This window comes from Echinops telfairi, unplaced genomic scaffold, assembly GCF_000313985.2.
Source record: "Echinops telfairi isolate 266 unplaced genomic scaffold, ASM31398v2 ScPeMD7_7457;HRSCAF=8495, whole genome shotgun sequence".
NCBI classification, from domain to species: domain Eukaryota; kingdom Metazoa; phylum Chordata; class Mammalia; order Afrosoricida; family Tenrecidae; genus Echinops; species Echinops telfairi.
Window position 1 is genome coordinate 36,304,962 of NW_022111357.1, and position 9,053 is coordinate 36,314,014.

The 9,053-nt window shown below is 37.4% G+C and overlaps 1 protein-coding gene and 1 pseudogene across 1 annotated transcript in view; one reads left to right on the forward strand and one right to left on the reverse strand.

Moving 5' to 3' along the window:
- Positions 1-9,053, forward strand: part of LOC123522689 (arginine-glutamic acid dipeptide repeats protein-like) — a 315,019-nt gene that overhangs the window by 86,127 nt on the left and 219,839 nt on the right. The window lies entirely within an intron of this gene.
- Positions 3,662-3,816, reverse strand: LOC115872816 (annotated as a pseudogene).

Here is a 9,053-nt window from a genome sequence, read left to right on the forward strand (position 1 = left end):
GATGTACAAATGCGCTTTACACAATTGATGTGTGTATGGATTGGGATAACAGTTGTATGAGCCCCTAATAAAATGTTAAAAAAAAGAAAAAAAAAAGTAACAGCAAACAACAACAACAAAAAAAGATAGATCTTTATTATAGAGAATGCTCTGAGCTAATTCAATTTGGTTATTTTCCTCCTCTCCTGTTTAATTGGAGGGAACTTTTTCCTGATGTTCACACGAGAATCTGGTGGGATTTTTGGAGATAAAACCCATAAAAGTATGTGGTCGTCCATCTGTATCTTCTCCCACCCCCAGGACTCCAGTTTTTAATTCCCAACATGGTCCATACCTGATCTCCCGACAGTTTGTGACTGTTACCATTTACGTGTACCCATGTACATCTTACTAGTTACTGGTCCAGCTGCTTCAGATTAGTAGGTCTTGTTGTGAGTCCTTGTGTGGTTTCTCCACTCCATCTTTGGTGGTGGTGACATTGGCTTGAGCTGTTCCTTCAATTCTCTGAGCAACCCAAGAAGAGTCATTGGTTTCCCCCTTCGCCATTTCCCCCTCACCCCAGCTTTATATTTCTTGTGATGGTGGGAGTGACAACTTGTAAGATCTTTACGTGACAGAGCTAGGTTGAAGTTGAGCATCTTGCAGTCTTTGTTATAATATACCACTGCAGGTGATTTTGATGCACCTCAAGATGAGGACCTAACCCAACTAACACAATGACCCCATTTTACAGATGAGAACTCTAAAGTGTAACGAGGGCAAGTGACTTTTTAAGATAACATACTGATATTTAAAACCTAAACTAGAATCAGGGTGTGAGTACATTTTCTTCAAATTGTTTGTTCTGCTTCCATAAAAGTACTGAAGAAGGGATTAATTGTATTTCATATTTCAAGGTGTAGAAAGTATCTTTACTTTGATAGTGTACTGATTTAACTCCTTGATTTTTCCTCCAAATTTATACTGAAACTGCTTATATTTAATAGTAGGCTTATGGACATTTCTTATATACCTATCTTTATGGACATGTGCAAATTGATACTTGAACAAAACTACACATTTTCTTCAAAATCAAACAAAACAACTTATTTTTAAAAAGCATAATTTTAAAAAAGCATAATTATACACTATTCACTTAGAAGTGAAACTGTGATACTATGCATTTATATAAAATTTATAATATTTAACATTATACAAAATTTGAGCTATTAGGTTTGAGGTATTGTAAGGGTCATTTACATCAATGTGACAATCTCAGTTGCATTGTTTATCTTTACATTTGATGTTACTTTCTAAGAACTTTTTGATGATGTTTATATTTATGACTGAAGTAATGCTTTCATGAATGAAATCAACTTACTAGGATTAATACTCAGGTGATGTTTGTGTCAAAATGACATGTATCTAAAGAGATAGTAATACCACAAAGAGAATTTTGAGGCTAGAAGGCTTAGAAGAAAATTAATTTGGATATATATTCATCTCATTAAATGGCTAAAATTCAGCATTAAGGGTAGGAAGTAAATATAAACCATTTCTGTAATTTTCTTTGAGGGAATAGAAATTAGTCAAAATGACATGTTTTAGAAACCTAGTGTTTATAGAACTCAACTGTCTTGGCTAATTTGGAAGATATCCTCAGGCGTGAGCACTTTTAATGTTAACATCACTGTGAGTTTAATAGTATGTTATGTAGACAATTTTATTTTCCCCTTTTATTTCTTAGAGAATTTAGAAAAGTACCTAAAGTCAAACTTTAGTGTTTTTCAATCTTTTAGAACTCCTAGCATGGATCATAATGTAGTAGGAATCAGCCCTGCCTTTCATTTCTTCTTTCCCATGAGTTCCCCTCACTTCACTTCCTTAATTTTTGGTATAGAGCCTGAATAGCAGCTCTCATCCTCTTAGTTCTTTCCAAGTATCCCCTCATCCAGTTGCACAGGTGACAGAGCTCTGAATTTCTCTCAGGAAAAGCCTGGAAATGTTTGTTAAGGAGCAAAGGTTGACAAACTTTTGGTAAACGACCAAAAGCAACAAAAGCACCCAAAAGTCACTGCCACCTAATCGATTCTGACCATGGCAACCCTATGCCTTCCCTGTAGGTTTCCAAGGTTGTAACTATTTAGGAGATTGGAAAGCCTATAGTCTTTCACCCATGGAGTGGCTGGAGGTTTCACATTGCTGGCCTTACAATTAGCCCTCCAACATGACTTACTATGGTATCAGGACTCCTGGTAAACGACCAGATTGAAAATAATTTAGATTTTTTTGGCCATGTGGTCTGTATTCAACTACTAAACTTTGCTGTTGTAGTGGGAAATCAAGCAACAGTAGACAAAATGTAAACGAATAGCTATAACCCACTATCACTGAGTTGATTCTGACTGATAGCACTTTTATATAGGGCTTCTGAGGCTATAAATCCTTTGGGAGCAGTTAGCCTCATCTTTCTTCTGCAGAATAGCTGGTGTGTTTGAACTGTTGACCTTATGATTAGCTGTCCAGACGGGCTCCTTATAATGAAGAGTTATGATAGTATGAAGGGCTACCCCCCAAAAAAAATCCTCAGCATTTTTTAAAAGCGATGTCTTTAGATTTTTTTAAACAAAAGAACCTTCAAAGTACTCTCCATTTCACTTTATACATTTGTCAAATCTGTGGTTCCACTTTTGTAAACAGTTTTCAAACTCACCTGTTTGGATGACTGATAGCACCTCCCTAATTTTTTTTTTTGACCTCTTGTGCATCATCATTATCTGTCCTCATGTTCCTCTCATTCGCAGAAACAAAAAGAAGGCTCACAGAGTGAGGTCAGGTGAGTCAGGTGCGTGGGGCAAGAGAGAGGCATGTTTTTTTTTGCCAAAACTGGCACACTAAGATGGCTGCGGGAGCAGGTGCATTGTCATGGTGGCAAAACCAGTCCCCCTTTTCTGTCACACATCAGGCTTTTTTGGTCACACACTGTTACACAATCTTTTCAGAATCTCTAAATAGAAAGCTTGATTAATGTTCTGACCTGGTGGAAAGAACTCCAAAGGCACTCTGAGTAGACATTTTCATCCATTTGGGAAGTTGATGGGCATCCAGAATGAGGTTTGTCATCATTTTACACTTCACATTTTTTGAAATGAGAAAACCACTCGTACACTTGAGTTTTTCTTATAGGGCTGTCCTTGTAAGCTGTGTTGAGTATCACAACAGTTTTTGTGGCAGTTTTCCTGAGCAGGATAGAAAATTTCACAGCTGCACGTTGTTCTCTTAAATCCTTCATCACAAAAAACGATGTTTGAACAAAAGCGATTTAAAAAAAAAATTCACTGTGACCTGAGAGAACCTTCCCAGGAGATGTCAATGGGCGCACTAACTCAGAACGAGTTGCTTGATGCTCTCCTGAAAGCCCCGCTCCACCAGTGTCGTCTGTTTTGTTTTTGTTTTTGGTTCCCCCTGCATATTCTAATAAAAGTTTATTTATAAAACTAGGTACTGGCACTTAGCCCGTGGGCCTTTCTTTGCTACATCCTAGGTTAGAGCATATGGAAATCCTACTTACTTGGATGCACCAAAGGATGCTACTACTTTTGTCTATTGGACTGGAGTTCCAAGATTACTATCATTAGGTTATTTTCAAAAGTACTGATAGATGTGTGGGTATGGACATAACATCTTAGTTGATTTTTAAAAAATTTAATGAGGTATGTTGAGAGATTTTTGGTGTTGAGAAAAAAACATCCCCCCCCCCCTTTTTTTCCTTCCAATTAGCAATAATTGTGCCTCGGGTAAACCTCATTGGCTACGATATTGCCACTGAGCAAAGCTTTTTTTCCCCTTCCTTTTCTAAAGAAGATTGAAGTCAGGATAATTACTCGGTCACATGTTAATCTAGATTAAAACAAACAAGAGGAAAAAGCCCAATAATTTACGATAGGAACTGAAGCCAGCTGTGCTACTGGTACTGCACAAAGCTTGTCTTTCATATTCTGCACTGTTACCATTAAAAAAAACCCCAAATTATGGTGGATTGTAAGTGTTTACAGAGTTTTGGGGTTAGAGGGATACAGATTTATTTTGAATCATTGATAAGTTTCTAATTGTATGGTTATTAAAAAATGGATATTGGTGGTTTGTACTTTGCAGCTCACACAGGTCTTGTTGCTGGAACTTCTCATTTGGTTACTTCAAATAGGGTCCTGGTTGCCTTGCAAGACAATAGGTTTGGTCAGAGAAATGCTCAAAGCTGAGAAAACAGATAGAAGCTTTACATTTAGTTCCTGGGGTGTCCTAGTGTGTATGTGTTCATATGTATGAATTTGGGTTTTTGCTACACTGAACTTCTGGTTAATGGGTTAATTAATATATGTTGCAAGTAATTTTTGTTTTAGGAACCTACTACACATTGAGCTATTTTAAAACTTGATTATTAAAATGCAAATTAGATGATTCTGTTTTGGATACTTTACTGGCCTTTAATAACGGTGGGTAATTGAAATATAGGTTTAAAAAAAAAGAAATATAGGTTTTAATAACAACAGCTACTAATTTGTCAAAAAGGTCATTCTACAATTTAGAAATCTTAAAGATTTCTTAGTTAGAAGGACCTTATGATTAAAACTTAATTTTTTGAGGTTAAAAGACTATCAGATGGCAACTGTTGGTACAGTGTAACTGAGCATGTTTATGTTTCTTTTGGCACTTAGGTTTTGCTTTGGCAAAAATAAATCCAGGTTTTCTGAACTTTATCCGAAGCCATGAGCTCATGATTTGGTAGAAATTTGAGTTTAAAAAGAAGTTCTCTGGTTTTGTTTGGAAAGAGTTTTCATAGTGGATCATTGTTATTTAGTTTAGGAGATGTCCTTTCTGAGTTTAAAACATATTGTCTTAAAAAGTAGAATTCTCTTATTGAAATCCTACAAAATTGACTTGCATTTGCTTTTTAGTCATTTGTGGAACTTTAAACAAATATAATGGCATAGCTGTGTTTTTAAATCTTTTTGGTAGGAACTTAATGTATCCTCAATTAGAGAATTCAAACAGATGGGAATAATTTGAGTTATCTTGACACATTTTAAAACATCTCTTTTAAGTAGAAAGATTGAAACCAGATGCATGATTTGTGAATGTCTGTGTCAATGTTGAACTTTTCAAAACTTGTCAAATGTTTCTCTTCAGCAAAATCCTAAGCATATTATACCAATCCCCTTTCCCTATAATTTTTTAACTTACATGTGTTTGGTGGGGGGCGGGGGGGAGTGGGGAGGATTCTAATCTGTACAATTACTCATTTGCACATAAGTCATCAAATATGGTTTGGAATTGGAGCCTTTACATTTTTTCACTTTAAAGCAGAAAGTAAGCTACTGACTTTTCCCCAGAATTACAGTAGAAGATCCCAGATAGAATTGGAGAAAAATGAAGAACAAAATTAATATTTCTGAAAAAACTTGACTGATAAGAGGCTGCATTAGGTTGGGTTATCTAGAAAAACAAAACTAGTGATACTCATATGCATAAGAAAGAACTTTATATCAATAAGTAATTTTTATATCCAGAAAGCATCCCAGCACACTCCAATGCAAGTCCATCGATCTAATGCGACTACCTGGAACCCTCTACATACCCATGTAGCTGCAGGCCCATGATACAGAAAGGTGAATTGGGATGCTGGGGAATCAACAGCTGGTAGGTAGAGTTGAGTGGATCCAAGGTCATTGGGAACAGAGTAGGGCAGTGACAGCTTGGAGCATGGCTCCTAAGATCAGCAGCCTACATGGGGCCCATCCCTGGAGACAGACAGTTCCAGTAAGCAGGAAGGTGAAGAGGCAAGAGAGAGGAGAGATGTTCTCACTCTCTCTGTTATAAAATGGCCACACCTGGTTGGATTCCACTGTACACTTTCACACAGGTGCAGTTGGATATAAAATCTAACTTCCATAGAGGCTATCAACCTGTTACCCTTTGATCTTGGAATTGAAGGGATTTCTGGAGGTCACCTGTCAATCAAGTAATAGATTGGCTTACAAAACAAATACTATAACTTGTGAGTAATGTACTCTATTAAACAATCAACTCTGAGCAATCAAATGATCAACATTTACTCCCCCAAACACACTTTTAAGCTGGGTTCTCATGGAAATTGATGACCAAGAAGCAGAATGACGAATCAGGGCCAGCAAGGGAGCCACAGGCTGGCGAATCTAGAGGTCAGAAGTTGGCTGAATGTAAACCACCCTCTGTAGTCTAGACTGCTGAAGGCTCCTGGGGTTGGCAGGCAACGTAACAGATCTAGAAACCAGACACAGATCCAGTTTTTTGGGGGAAGGTAAAGGTAATGATTTGAATCCGCGTCCCCCCCAACCACCTTTTCCCAGGAGTGTTTACTTGACATAATCCCTAACTCATACACACCATTATGGGGAGTCTCTTTTTTGGTGTATGTTTCCATCACTAAGGTGAATGAGGCATATCTTTCTGTTTTTTCTATTTAGATGTTGCCTCATACTCCTAGGGCTTTCTAACTCAATTTGGATAAAATAGTCATTTTCACCTAGGCACAATTTCATTTTTGGAAACAAACAGATAGAAGGAAACAAAGTTAAACACGTTTCCCCCCAGAATTGCTCCAACTGAGAGGTGTTTGGAATACAGGAATGAATTGTATGTAATTGTATGTATGTATGTATGTATGTAATGACTAAATGTAATGGAAGAAACTAACACCCAATATGTAATTATTGGGTGTTAGTTTCTTCCATTACATTTACTCCATATACCGTCTAACATTTGACTTATTTCTCATACTTTTGAAAAATTAGCCATCTGAAAGACCTCAATCTCACTCCTTAGCAAATTTTAGCATTAGTATTTTCCCTCTATTTTAAGGATTAGATTATGTGTTTTACATACTAACCTCTATGTCTGTAGTTATAATATCATTTGGGGACCAAATTGTCTTTGTTAGGTTAATGAAGCAGGGTTACTGACAAGGACTACAACAAACAAACAAAAACACACACACAAAAACCCAAACCGACTCCTATCCAGTCATTTCTCACTCAGCAACCTGCTGTGGGTTTCTGAGAACTGTGACTGTTTAAGGAAGTAGAAAGGCAAGTCTTTTTCCCAGCGAGTGGCTGGCTGCTGGTGTACAACTGCCCACCATATGGATCACAGTCTAATGGGTAACCACTACACCACCAGGTTTCCTGCAATAGGATTAGTGCACGGTATATTTTGAACAGATCTTTCTTGAGGTAGAAAAGATATTCACTGTAAACACAGCGAACACTGCCTCTGGTTTTAAGAGCAGTTTTTCTCAAATTGAGCGATAGCGCCCCCTTGCGGGGAGTTGAAACAATCCACGGAGGTGCAAAGGGCAGATACCTACAGTTTATCCTAGATTATAAACTATATTTCAAAAGGTTTTAATTGCGGGATTGAGGGGGAGGGAAGAGTAATGTTTTTTTCTTTAAAAGGGAGGCAGTAGGCCAGTTAAGTTTGGGAACCTATGGTTTAGGAAGCTTTTATCTCATCTCTAGTTCTTGCTGCCATCTGGCAGGGGGACCTGTATAACTGAATCTGGAGAAATGGCCTTGTCCCATTAATTGTACCAAAATACAATTTACCTCAAAAAAGTTGAACACAGAAAATAATTTGGTCCTGAAAGGGTTTAGACAAGTGAGCCGAGCAAAGATGGAGATCACTTGGGAACAGAAGCTCAGACACAAGACAAAGACCTTCCTGGAGAGAAAGGTTCCCCTAGAGCTGGTGCCCTGAATTCCACCCTCTAGCTTCCTAAACTGTGAGAGGACTTGTTGATTTTTCTGTTCCTAATCATTGGTGACAATAGTACGTTTTGTTTTAGAAAACAATTTTTTCCTCAAGTTATGATTATAAAATGGATTGTCCTTCTAAAAAAGTCTGTTTTATATGGGTACGTACTTTAGACACTACTTCAGAGGATCACATACATGGCAGCTTCAGAGCTCAGAATTGATGAAACAGGTACCAGTTGATCAGCACTTGCAGTTTACTTTGTAACGCCAGATTTACCTGTTAGAACACATTCTTTTTTAGTAATTATACCCCATGGTCCTGTTGCTGTCCATTTCTCCTTAATAGCATGTCTTGTAACTTAGAGTAAGTAGCTAGAACAGAGGTCAGAAAGCTTTGGTAATAAGGCCAGCTTAAATTTTAGGCCACACAGTCCCAAGTTTAGTAAGTTTGTAGGCCACACAGTTTCTGTCCCAACTATTCAGCCCTGCAGTAAGTAGCCAGAGGCACTGTGCAAATAAATTAACATGGATCTTTCTAATAAAACTATAATTAAGGCCCTGAATGTGTCATGAAATAATCTTTTGATTTTCTTAAACCACTCATTAACAGTATACAATAACATTCTTTGCTTGTGGGTAGTACAAAAACAGGCAGTGGGCAAGGTTTGGCCTATGGGCCATATTTTGCCACTCCTGAGCTAGAAAACTCAGAAGAGTTACACAAAGGTGACTACTTAGTGATATATTTTTATTTATGCAAATAACTCTGTAGGGTTTTTTGTTGTTGTTAGTATTAAGTACAAATACACGCCTATTTTGTAATCTGATAGGCACGTAAATGATGTGAATTTTAATAGTACTTGAGGGTCTAGGGATAGACTAGCTTTGGCAGATGGAAGATTAAAATGAGTTTTCCTTGTCAGATATTAAATGTGGAAAATTGCCACGGGCTGTGGAAGAAAATCTTTGACTTACAATTTGGTGAAAGGCTAGGATACACAGAGCTGTATAGATTTGTTTGATATAATGGCTTCATTTAAGGGCAATAACTGCCTTCAAGGCTAGCTCAGTTTATGACTTCTATTTTGGTGTATTCTGTCCCTACCTGGTGATTTGTGTAATGTAATGATGGTAGTTCAGAGCTAGAAAGCCAGTTGTCTCTAATTTTGATCCTTTCTTAGCTGTACAGCTTTTTATCTGCAGTATTGACAGTCAAACTGTCTTTGGGCAGGTAGGGATTACTTTCCTCCTCCTCCTTAAAGCTAGAAATATAGTCTATTTGTT